This window comes from Theropithecus gelada, chromosome 20, assembly GCF_003255815.1.
Source record: "Theropithecus gelada isolate Dixy chromosome 20, Tgel_1.0, whole genome shotgun sequence".
Classification (NCBI taxonomy): Eukaryota; Metazoa; Chordata; class Mammalia; order Primates; family Cercopithecidae; genus Theropithecus; species Theropithecus gelada.
In genome coordinates this window covers 11,093,173-11,104,698 of record NC_037688.1, presented here as the reverse complement: position 1 = coordinate 11,104,698, position 11,526 = coordinate 11,093,173, and positions in this window count along the sequence as shown.

The following is an 11,526-nucleotide window of genomic DNA, read 5'->3' as shown; positions in this document are numbered from 1 at the left end:
AATAAATAGCTCAATAGACAGGCTCCTACAACAGAATGGAAAGGAGAGAGGAGAGAACCAGTGAACCTGAAAATAGAAACTACCCTGACCAACAGAGAGAAGGGAGACAAAAATAGAAGAGATAGGTCCACAGGGACTTTTGGGATTATGTCCTGTGACTTTAAAAAAACTGAAATCATACAGAGTATGCTTTCTAACCAAAATAGGATCAAATTAGAAATCAATAGGAAAAAGGTAACAGGAAAATTTCCTAACACTTAGAAACTAATCAACTCCCTTCTAAATAATCCGTGGGTCAAAGAAGAAGTCTAATCTCATGAGAAATAGAAACAAACAAACAAAGAATAACAAAAATATCTACCTAGAACCAAATGAAAATACAGCACATAAAAATGTGTGATATACCAGTATACAAGAGCTGTGAGGGAAATTTATAGCACTAAATGCTTATATTAGAAAACATTTCAAATCAATACTTGAAGCTTCCACATACAGAAAATAAAACAAAAAGAAAAATAAAACCAAAGTATTGGGGGAACCAGCCCCCAATATTTCAATGTAGGTTCTTTTCTATTTTCCCTAAGTGTCCGCTGGTCTGAGAAATAAAGAGAAAGAGTACAAAGACATAAATTTTACAGCTGAGCCTCTGGGGGTGACATCACATATTGGCAGGTTCTGTGATGCCCCTTGAGCCACAAAACCAGCAAGTTTTCATTAGAAATTTCAAAAGGGGAGGGGGGTAAGAACAGGGAGTAAATCACAAATATCACATGCTTCAAGGGGCAATAAAAGATTACAAAGGCAGAAGGGCAGAGTGAGATCACAAGGCCAGGGCGAAATTAGAATTACTGATGAGGTTCCATGTCCCACTGGGCATGCATTGTCTTGATAAACATCTTAACAGGAAACAGGGTTCTAGAGCAGACAACCGGTCTGACTAGAATTCACCAGGCTGGAATTTCCTAATCCTAGCAAGGCTGAGGGAGCTGTAGGAGACCAGGGCATATTTTATCCCTTGTCTTCAACCACATAAGACAGACACTCCCAGAGCGGCCATTTTAGAGACCTCGCCTTGGGAACGCATTCCTTTCCCAGGACTATTCCTTGCTGAGAAGACAATTCAGTGATATTTCTCCTATTTGCTTTCTGTAAGAAGAGAAATATGACTCTGTTCTGCCTGGCCCTGTAGGCAGTTAGACTTTATGGTTATCTCCCTTGTTCCCTGAAAATCACTGTTATCTTATTCTTTTCAAGGTGCCCAGATTTCATATTATTCAAACACACATGCTTTGTAAACAATTTGTGCACATAATGCAATCATCACAGGGTCCTGAGGTGACATACATCCTCAGCTTACAAAGATGACGGGATTAAAGTAAAGACAGGCATAGGAAATTAAAGACAGGAATACGAAATTTTAAGAGTATGGATTAAAGTAAAGACAGGCACAAGAAATTATTAAAGACAGGCATAGGAAATTATAAGAGTATTGATTGGAGCCGGGCGCGGTGGCTCACGCCTGTAATCCCAGCACTTTGGGAGGCCGAGGCGGGCGGATCACGAGGTCAGGAGATCGAGACCATCCTGGCTAACATGGTGAAACCCCGTCTCTACTAAAAATGCAAAAAATTAGCCGGGCGAAGCGGCGGGCGCCTGTAGTCCCAGCTACTCGGGAGGCTGAGGCAGGAGAATGGCGTGAACCCGGGAGGCGGAGCTTGCAGTGAGCCGAGATTGCGCCACTGCACTCCAGCCTGGGCGACTAAGCGAGACTCTGTCTCAAAAAAAAAAAAAAAAAAAAAAAAAAAAAAGAGTATTGATTGGAGAAGTGATAAATGTCCATGAAATCTTCACAATTTGTGTTCAGAGATTGCAGTAAAGACAGGCATAAGAAATTATAAAAGTGTTAATTTGGGGAACTAATAAATGTCCATAAAATCTTCACAATTTATGTTCTTCTGCTGTGGCTTCAGCCGTACCTCCATTCGGGGTCCCTGACTTCCTGCAACACCAAAGCAAGCAAAAAACAATACAAATGAGATCACGAAATTGAAAACAGAAAAATAGAGAAAAATGAAAAAAAAAGCATTTTTTAAAAGACCAGTAAAATTGATAAACCTCTAATATGACTAATATAAATAATAAGAGAGAAGACACAAATCACCAACATTAGGAATGCACCAGGGGATATAACCACAGATCATGAAGATATAAAAATTATGTTAAGGAAATATTATGAATAATTCTCCAGATATAATAAACCTGACAAGTAAGAATATGGGCTAATTTCTCAAAAAACACAAATAACCACAAACATCTATTATTAGGAAATAAACAATTTAAATAGCACTACTCAAATAATTATTAAGAAATTATTAAGAAAATTATTAAGAAAATCAAGGCCAGGCACAGTGGCTCATGCCTATAACCCCAGCACTTTGAGAGGCTGAGGTGAGAGGGTGGTTTGAGCCCAGGAGTTTGAGGCTGCAGTGAGCTATAATCACATCACTGCACTGCACCTTAGGCCACAGAGCAAGCCCCTGTTTCTAAAAAACACAACAGGCCAGGTGCAGTGGCTCACGCCTATAATCCCAGCACTCTAGGAGGCCGAGGCAGGCAGATCACTTGAAGTCAGGAGTTCTTGACCCACTTGGCCAATATGGGGAAATCCCATCTCTATGAAAAATAAAAAAAATTAGCCAGGTGTGGTGGAGCATGCCTGTAGTCCCAGTTACTGAGGAGGCTGAGGCAGGAGAATTGCTTGAACCTGGGAGGCAGAGGTTGCAGTGAGCTGAGATCATGCCACTGCACTCCAGCCTGGGTGACAGAGTGAGATTCCATCTCAAAAAAATAAAAAATAAAATAAAGAAGCAGGTCAAATTCATAATTTAAAAACTCCCAAAAGGAAATCTCCAGTCACAGACAGATTTACTGCCAAACTCTACCAAATGCTTAAAGAACTAACATCAATTCTACACAATGCCTTCCTGGAAATAGAAAAGGAGACTGCTTCCCATGTATTTAATGAGACCAGTAACCTTAATACCAAAATTAAGCAAAGACCAGAAAAACAAAAAAAAAACACACACAAAACAACAGACCAGTATCTCTATATTTAGATACAAAATCTCTTAGCAAAATGCAAGCAAATATATATTGTTCAACATTTTATAAAAGAATCAAATGGCATGACCAAGGGGGATTCCTTCCATAGATTCAAAGCTGGTTCAATATTTTAAAAATCTATGGAATTAACCATACAAACATGTCAGAAAAGAAAAATCACATCATCATACTCATTGATGTAGAAAAAGCGTTCGATAAAACTCAATACTTATTCATGATAAAAATGCTCAGAAAATTATCAACAGCGTAGAACTTCCACAACTTGATGAAGAACATCTACCCCAAACCTATAGGTAACATAATATTTAAAGAAAGAATGTATGTGTTCTGCCTAAGATAAGGAAAACACAAGGATGTCCACTTTTCACCACTATTATTCAATATGGTACTGGAATTTCTAGCAAGCATGGTAAGTCAAGAAAAAAAAAACATACAGATTATAAAGGAAGATGTAAAACTGTCCCTATTTGGAAATAATATAAGGAACTATGGGGAAAATCCCAAAGGATCTTCAAAATAATTCATTCAACTAATAAGTGATTTCAGCAATATAAGCATACAAGATCAACATGGAAATAAACTCAGATTCAAGAAATCAATCAGAGGCATATATGAATTGAAAAATATACCATAAAGCAATTCCTTTTTGCAAGTGATGTGACAGCATATCCAGAAGCCTTAACAATAAAAAGATAAAAGTAGCTCAAACAATAAATTCAGCAAGGTAAAATGATAAAAAGTTAACCAACAAGTATCAATAGTCTTCAAACATATAATTAATCAGTTAGAAAAAATAACACTACAAAAATCCCATTACAGTAGCAAAAAATAATTTAGGAAAAAGGTTAATTAGAAATGCACAAAAACTTTGTGATGAAAAGTTAAACACACTTCTGAAAGATACAGAAGCAGAAAGGCACACATTGAATAATATGAAAATACATGTGGACAACATGCAGTGTGTCTAGAATTTCAGAATATTGAAAATAACCTAAATGCTCTTTTATAGAATGGTTGAATAAGGTATGGTACATACTTGTTACGGGTAGACTATGTCTTCCAAAAGGATGTTAGAGTCCTAACACCCAGTACCTGTACATGTGACCTTGTTTGGAAACAGGGTCTTTGCAGATGGTTAAGATGAAGTGATCAGGGAGAGCCCTAATCCGATATGACTGGTATCTTTTTAAGAAGGGGAAAACTGGACACAGAACAGCCACGTGCACAGAAAAAAAAGTCACGTGAAGACAAAGGCAAAGACTGGAGTGATGTGTCTACAACCCAAAGAATGGTACTGTCAGCAAACCACCATAAGCTAGGACAGAGGCACAGAACACATTCTCTCAGAAGGACCTCAGAAGGAACAAACCCTGCTAACATCCTGGTCTCAGACTTCTAGCTGCAGAATTATGAGAGAATAAATTTCTGCTAAGCAACCCAGTTTGTGGTACTTAATTATGGCAGCCCTAGCAAACTAATGTCATACTCAATGCATACTATGATACTATAAAAATGAGTAAGCAAAATTTCATGGAATTCATATGCAGTGATTTCTAGGATACAGCTAGGTGAAATAAGTAAAATGCAAAAAAATTACAGGATGCTACCTTTTGTATGAAACGAAGCATCAACAAAATTTACATGTATTAGCTAATTTTTGCAAGGAAAAATAAAAAAATGAAACTGAATCTAATGAGACTACCTATAGGAGTGGATTGGATGAGGAAGAAATGGAAGGAGAAAGGGGGAATGATAATTCCATATGAATTGTTTTTGTGTAATTCTGAATTCTGGATTCTTATTAACGTCCCATATAATTTTAAAAAATCATGAAGAACAGAGGGACATTTCTAATAGAATTGTATTAGTTAGCCTGGGCTGTTGCTGCTATAACAGAACACCACAGCCTGGGTAGCTTAAATAACAGTTACCCAGTTGTGTCACAGTTCTGGAAACTGGCAGTACCAGCTAGGGTGTTGGCAGGCTTGGTTTCTTCTGAGGGGTCTCTCCTTGGCTTGCAGATGGTCTTCCCTCTGTGGGTGCCTGAGTCCAAATTTCCTCTTATAAGGATACTAGTCAGACTAGATTAGGGCCCACCCTACCAGCCTCCTTTCGATTTACTTACCTCATTAAAAACCCTATCTCCAAACACAGTCACATTTTGAGGTACTAGCGTTTAGGGCTTCAACATATGAATTTTGGGGTGATACAATCCAGCCCATAACCAGAATACGAACAAAACTATATTACAGGCCAGGTGCAGTGGCTCACGCCTGTAATCCCAGCACTTTGGGAGGCCGAGGCGGGTGGATCACGAGGTCAGGAGATCGAGACCATCCTGGCTAACACGGTGAAACCCCGTCTCTACAAAAATACCAAAAAAAAAAAAAAAAAAAAAAATAGCCGGGCACGGTCTTGGGTGCCTGTAGTCCCAAGGAGGCTGAGGAGGAGAATGGTGTGAACCCGGGAGGCGGAGCTTGCAGTGAGCCGAGACCAAGCCACTGCACTCCAGCCTGGGTGACAGAGCGAGACTCCATCTCCAAAAAAAAAAAAAAAAAAAAAAAAGATGATAAGAATCATACACAAATAATAAATTATAGTTAGTAGGTTTGCTTTCCACAGGCCAAGCATATGGGTTAAAAGAAAAACTAGGATTGTACAATTGAGCAAATGAGTAAATATATTTAGGATAATGGGAGCCAGGTTCTCCATTTTGAAGAAAGGACTAACACATGCAGCCAGGAAGGAGAGGAATGAACTCCATGGTACTAGACTAGTCTCAGCATGAATTAATGTTTTTTAGAGACAGACACAGATATGTGTGCATACATATGTATGTGTGTAGGCATGTTTATACAGATTTGTTCCCTGGGAGAGTCTATAAGCAATGATACCGTAGTGGCAATGTATACACCTAGCACCCAGATTTGGTTTCAACAATTCCATTCACCACAAAAAGGAATCAAAGCTCTTTGGAGAAATGGCAGATTCCAGGGCTGGGACAGGAAAAGAACAAAATAAGCCTAAAATATCTCGTTGGGCAAAAAAACAAAACAAAACAAGGAAACAATAAAAATGATAGGTATATGTCAAAAGGATACAGAAGCCAATTTGAATGGACTCCCAGGAAGAAATCTGGGTAATTTCAGCATTTAAATCAATAATAATAGTAACATGTCATAACCTATTGAATAAAATGAAGATCCATGAGTGCCTACCGATATAAAAAATAAATAAATGAAGTAGAAGGGAAAGTTCTTACTCATAGAAGCAATAATTACAAATGTAGAAAGAATAGTATTTTAAAAGTCACCATTTTTCAGTCTTCATTGTAATAACTGGCTTATTATAGGAATCATTATATAGGAATGCTATAGGTAGTGGTTAAAATTTTGATAAAAAGAAATTTAAATATCCTCAAAAATATTTTCCCACAAATTACTTATTAATTACAACTTAACATCTTGTGACCATGAGCACTTAATATCTCTAAATTTTCCCTCACCTTCAAAACAGAAATAATTAACTACTTTTTACAGTTCCCCTAAGAAATAAAGATAGGAAGTGATAAAGTCTCTAGAAGTACCTAACAGTAGGTGCTTATCAAATGCTAATCCATTTTCCCTTTTCTAAAAAGGAGCACAAATCAGCTGAGTAATTAAGATAGAATTTCAGAAGTTAAAAAAAAAAAAAACACAATCCATATGTAATTGTGTCAAGGCTTCCTCCTCCAGAGGAAGCATAGAGAAGACAGAGCTGACACAGAAGAAAGAAGCCACGAATGACCAAGGCACCAGATCAACTTATAGCAGCCAGTCTGGGTTTCAGGAATAAACTGAACATTTTAATCCACTAGGCCCATTAGCTGCCCTGTTACCTAAGCCCTTGTTTTCCCCACTGACCTACGTTAAAAGGCATTTTGTACCTATTTTTGCACGTTTCCCTCCCAGAGTCTTCTGTAACTTTCACCTTTTGACTCAGGCTTTTAGGTTAAGCTGTCCACATTAAGACATGTTTTATGTCCGTGTTAAGACATATTAAAACATGTTTTAGACAAATATTCATGTGTATGGGCAAAAAACTCGAGGACTGTATTTTCAACTAATTGTAAAACAGGTTATTTTAGTTTCTATTATGTGGAAAGTGTAAAACATTCCAACGAAGGGTTTTAATGTAGATTTTTTTTTGCACTCATGCTGTTGATTGCTAAATGTAATAGTCTGATCATGACCCTGAATAAATGTGTCTTTTTTTTTCAAATGTGCTGTGTAAAGCTGGTTTACTCTGAAGCCATCTTGGTAAATTTGTGATGTTGTATTGACTTCACACTCAACAGTGTGAAGTTAGAATTCCTCCAGGGTGATGCCAGATTCTATCTGGAATTTATTTACAACCTGCTTGGGTGGAGACACCATTGTCTTCAGAAACCTTTGTGTAGTTGAACTGATAAGTACTGTCACGACCTGATATCTAAAAAATAAGGGGGCCGGGCGCGGTGGCTCAAGCCTGTAATCCCAGCACTTTGGGAGGCCCAGATGGCTCAAGCCTGTAATCCCAGCACTTTGGGAGGCCGAGATGGGCGGATCACGAGGTCAGGAGATCAAGACCATCCTGGCTAACACAGTGAAACCCCGTCTCTACTAAAAAATACAAAAAACTAGCTGGGCGAGGTGGCAGGCGCCTGTAGTCCCAGCTACTCGGGAGGCTGAGGCAGGAGAATGGCGTAAACCCGGGAGGGGGAGCTTGCAGTGAGCTGAGATCCGGCCACTGCACTCCAGCCTGGGTGACAGAGGGAGACTCGGTCTCAAAACAAAAAACAAAAAACAAAAAACAACAACAAAAAAACAAAACAAAACAAAAAAAGAACAAAAATGGGCAAAAACATAAGGAAATGAAAATATAGTTAATTAAAGCTGGAAGAGAAATGAAAGAAAGAAAGAAAAAGTTACCTTCAAAAGAAAAAGAGAACCACGAGGTCACAAAAGAGAATAGACTCAAATGAAAAAATAATGACTAGCATTGAAGAAAGGTAGACAAACAACCGGGAGAATGAAAATGACATCAGGAAAAAACAGGTCACAGAAAAGTGGTAGAAATCAAAGTTAAGCAAAGGCACTATTCACAAAATTGGAGTCCCAGGAAAAAAGTAATAAAACAATGGCATAAACTAATAAGGGATAATATTTAAAAGTATGTTGCAAGAAATTTATGCTGAAATAAACTCGAGTCAACTGAGTATTTGGGAAAATTCTCCTAAAACAGTAAACTTTAAGTCATAAGCTAGTAAAATCATTAGCCTTTATAGATTTTTGAACCAAACAATATTGACAAGAATGCACATCAAAACTTGCTATGGCTAAAAACAAATATATCAACATAACTATCCACGTACTAGGATTAAAAAAAAAAAAAGGTGAAGAGTAAGTTACAATTGTGTAGTTAAGGGCACATGAAGTAAAATGGGACATTTAAAGATAAACTCTTCCTGGTCTTCAAGATAAAAGATCACATAAAACACATCTTTTTTCTTTTTTTTTTTTTTAGACGGAGTCTTGTTCTGTTGCCCAGGCTGGAGTGCAGTGGCATGATAATGGCTCACTGCAACCGTGACCTCCCAAGTTCAGGTGATCCTCTGGCCTCAGCCTCCTGAGTAGCTGGAACTATAAGCATGTACCACCACGCCCGGTTAATTTTTGTATTTTTTTAGAGTCAAGGTTTCGCCATGTTGGTCTTGTCTTGAACTCTTGGCCGCAAGCAATCCTCCTCCCTTTGCCTTCCAAAGTGCTAGGACCAGAGGCGTGAGCCACTGCACTCGGCCAGTGAAAATGTTTTGAAATAGACAAAGGTGATGGTCACATAAACCCAGTGAATGTGATCATTGCGGTTAAACTGTACATTTTTAAAGGATTAATTTTGTCATGTAAATTTTACCTCAAAAAAAAAAAAAAAAGAAAGAAAAAAAGAAGAGATGATCCAACAATAAAAATCCAAAGGTGAAACTGTGTAGACCAAGCAAACTGGATGGAGAACCCTGAATAAAGGAGTTAAAATGAAACAGAGCTTTATATCTGATAAAAATGTGTTCTGAAAAGTTTGTTGTGAATTGAACTTTTAATTATTATATTTTCTCCTTTGACTTGTAGTAATATTTTTCCAGCTTGAGGTATGAGGACTCATAGAAATTATGTATCTTCAATGAATACAATGTATGCAATGTATGCTTTAATATATGTATAAATTATGAAATGATTACTGACAATCAGGCTAACTTTTTAAAGATATTTTTATTTCAGGTTGGCCCTCAATTGGTAGAAATTCACAGCTCTTCAGTTTTAGGTCTCTCTGCCTCCCATTTCAGAGTGGTGCAGCAGAATTGCATTATTTTGAATACCATAATGTATAATTTGTGATTATTCCAATTATTCCAATAAAGGTTGCTTTGCATGAATAAAATACAGTGTACAACCATGTGTGGATAAATGCATAAGATACTTAAGAACAGAAGTGTTAATTAAAAAGGCGTGGTTGCTAATCCCAGCAACTTGGGAGGCTGAGGCAGGCGGATCACCTGAGGTCGGGAGTTTAAGACTAGCCTGACCAACATGGAGAAACCCGGTCTCCACAAAAAATACAAAATTAGCCAGGTGTGCTGGTGCATGCCTGTAATCCCAGCTATTTGGGAGGCTGAGGCAGGAGAATTGCTTGAACCAGGGAGGCAGAGTTTGCGATGAGCTGGGATCGTGCACTCCATCCTGGGCAACAAAAGTGAAACTCATTCTCAAAAAAAGAAAAAAAAAAGAGTAAATTCTGACACATGCTACAATATGGATGAAACTTGAGGGCATTATGCTAAGTGAAACAAGCCAAACACAGAAAAGAAAAACAGTATATGATTCCACATATGAGGCACCTAGAGTAGTCAGATTCACAGAGAAGGTAGAACAGTGGTTGCCAAGAGCTGGGTCAGAGGAGAATGGGCAGGTGTTGTGTAATGGGAACAGAGTTTCAGTTCTGGTGAGATGAAAAAGCTCAGGAGAGGGGTGGTGGTGACTGTTGCACAACAAAGTGAGTGTAGTTAAAGCCACTGAATTATACACTCAAAAATGTTAAAATGCTAAATTTTACTTTACATATATTCGACCACACACACACAAATGGAGCCATGAAGTTTCACGTATCTTAATAGGACAAATCAAAATCAGTTTTTGGAATACACTATTTTCATTTTTCCTTTACTTTATGCCAAGAAGTGTAAGTTACAAAACAAAAATGCATCTTTATCTGCATTCAGTTCTTGCAGTAAGTATATGGCCTGTTGGAAGTCATACTCTTCCCAAACCGTCAATTATTAAAGTGTGCAGTTCTAAAAATACAGATATAAAAATACCTTTTCCCAAATATTCATTTTTTAATTTATATTTTCACCTTCCGATTTCGTGTATCACCTAAGAAGTGAGTATGCCTCATGGTTAAGAATGTGGGCTCTGGTGCTAGAAGGATTTATCACGAATGTCCCGGAGTAACTCTGGGCCTTTACCACTTGGCACGTAATCTCAGATTAAGGGAAACACTTGACTCTCATAAAAGGAGAAAGAGGAAAAAAAGGATGAAAAGAAAGTGAGACTCAGAAAACTCTAGTTTCTGTCATAACTTATTTTATCTAGACAATTAAAAAAATGAAGGAAGAGAGAAATCAAGTAAGTTTCTAAATCCACATGCTTTATCTTTCCATTTATGCACGCGATGATAAACTTACTAGGGCACATGGAAAAGTAACTCCTGTATTCCTCACAACACTGACCTTTCTTTGAGTGTTCCCAACAGAATGCTGGTCATGCTTGCAGTTCAGCTGATTTTTTTTTTCTTTAACAAGACTTGCTCTCCTTTCTGGTTTCTCCCCAGCCTCTTTATGGGTGCCCGGTAAAATAACACTTACCTACCGGCTTCCATTTACTTCCGTCCCTGCCCTGCCGGACCCGCTGGGCAAGATCCCCCGCCTCAACGGCCCACATACTGGAAGGTGCAGCGCCCAGGGCGCACAGCTCCCAAGTGGCAGTGGGACTCACGCACGAGGCCATCCCCGAGCTAAGCTGAGGTGTTTCTGGAAGGTACCCTCTGCCTAGGTGCCGGCAGCAGCCGTGGAACGCGCCCCGGGGGACAGAATGCATCATCAAGGTGCTTTGACCACCTTGAGGCCTCCTTCTCCCCCTGGCCTCCGTTCCCACATGCCCTACCCACAGCGACCTTCACTGGCTCCCGGTATTCACCTAGAGAGGTCGGCGGCCGCAGCCTTCAGCACGCCCGCCATCTCCACGGCGTCCCCAGTAGCGGCTGACCCAGCCAGCTGCGCCCTGGAGGGCGGGGCGGGGCGGGGCGGGGCGGGGCGGGGCGGGGCGGGGCGGG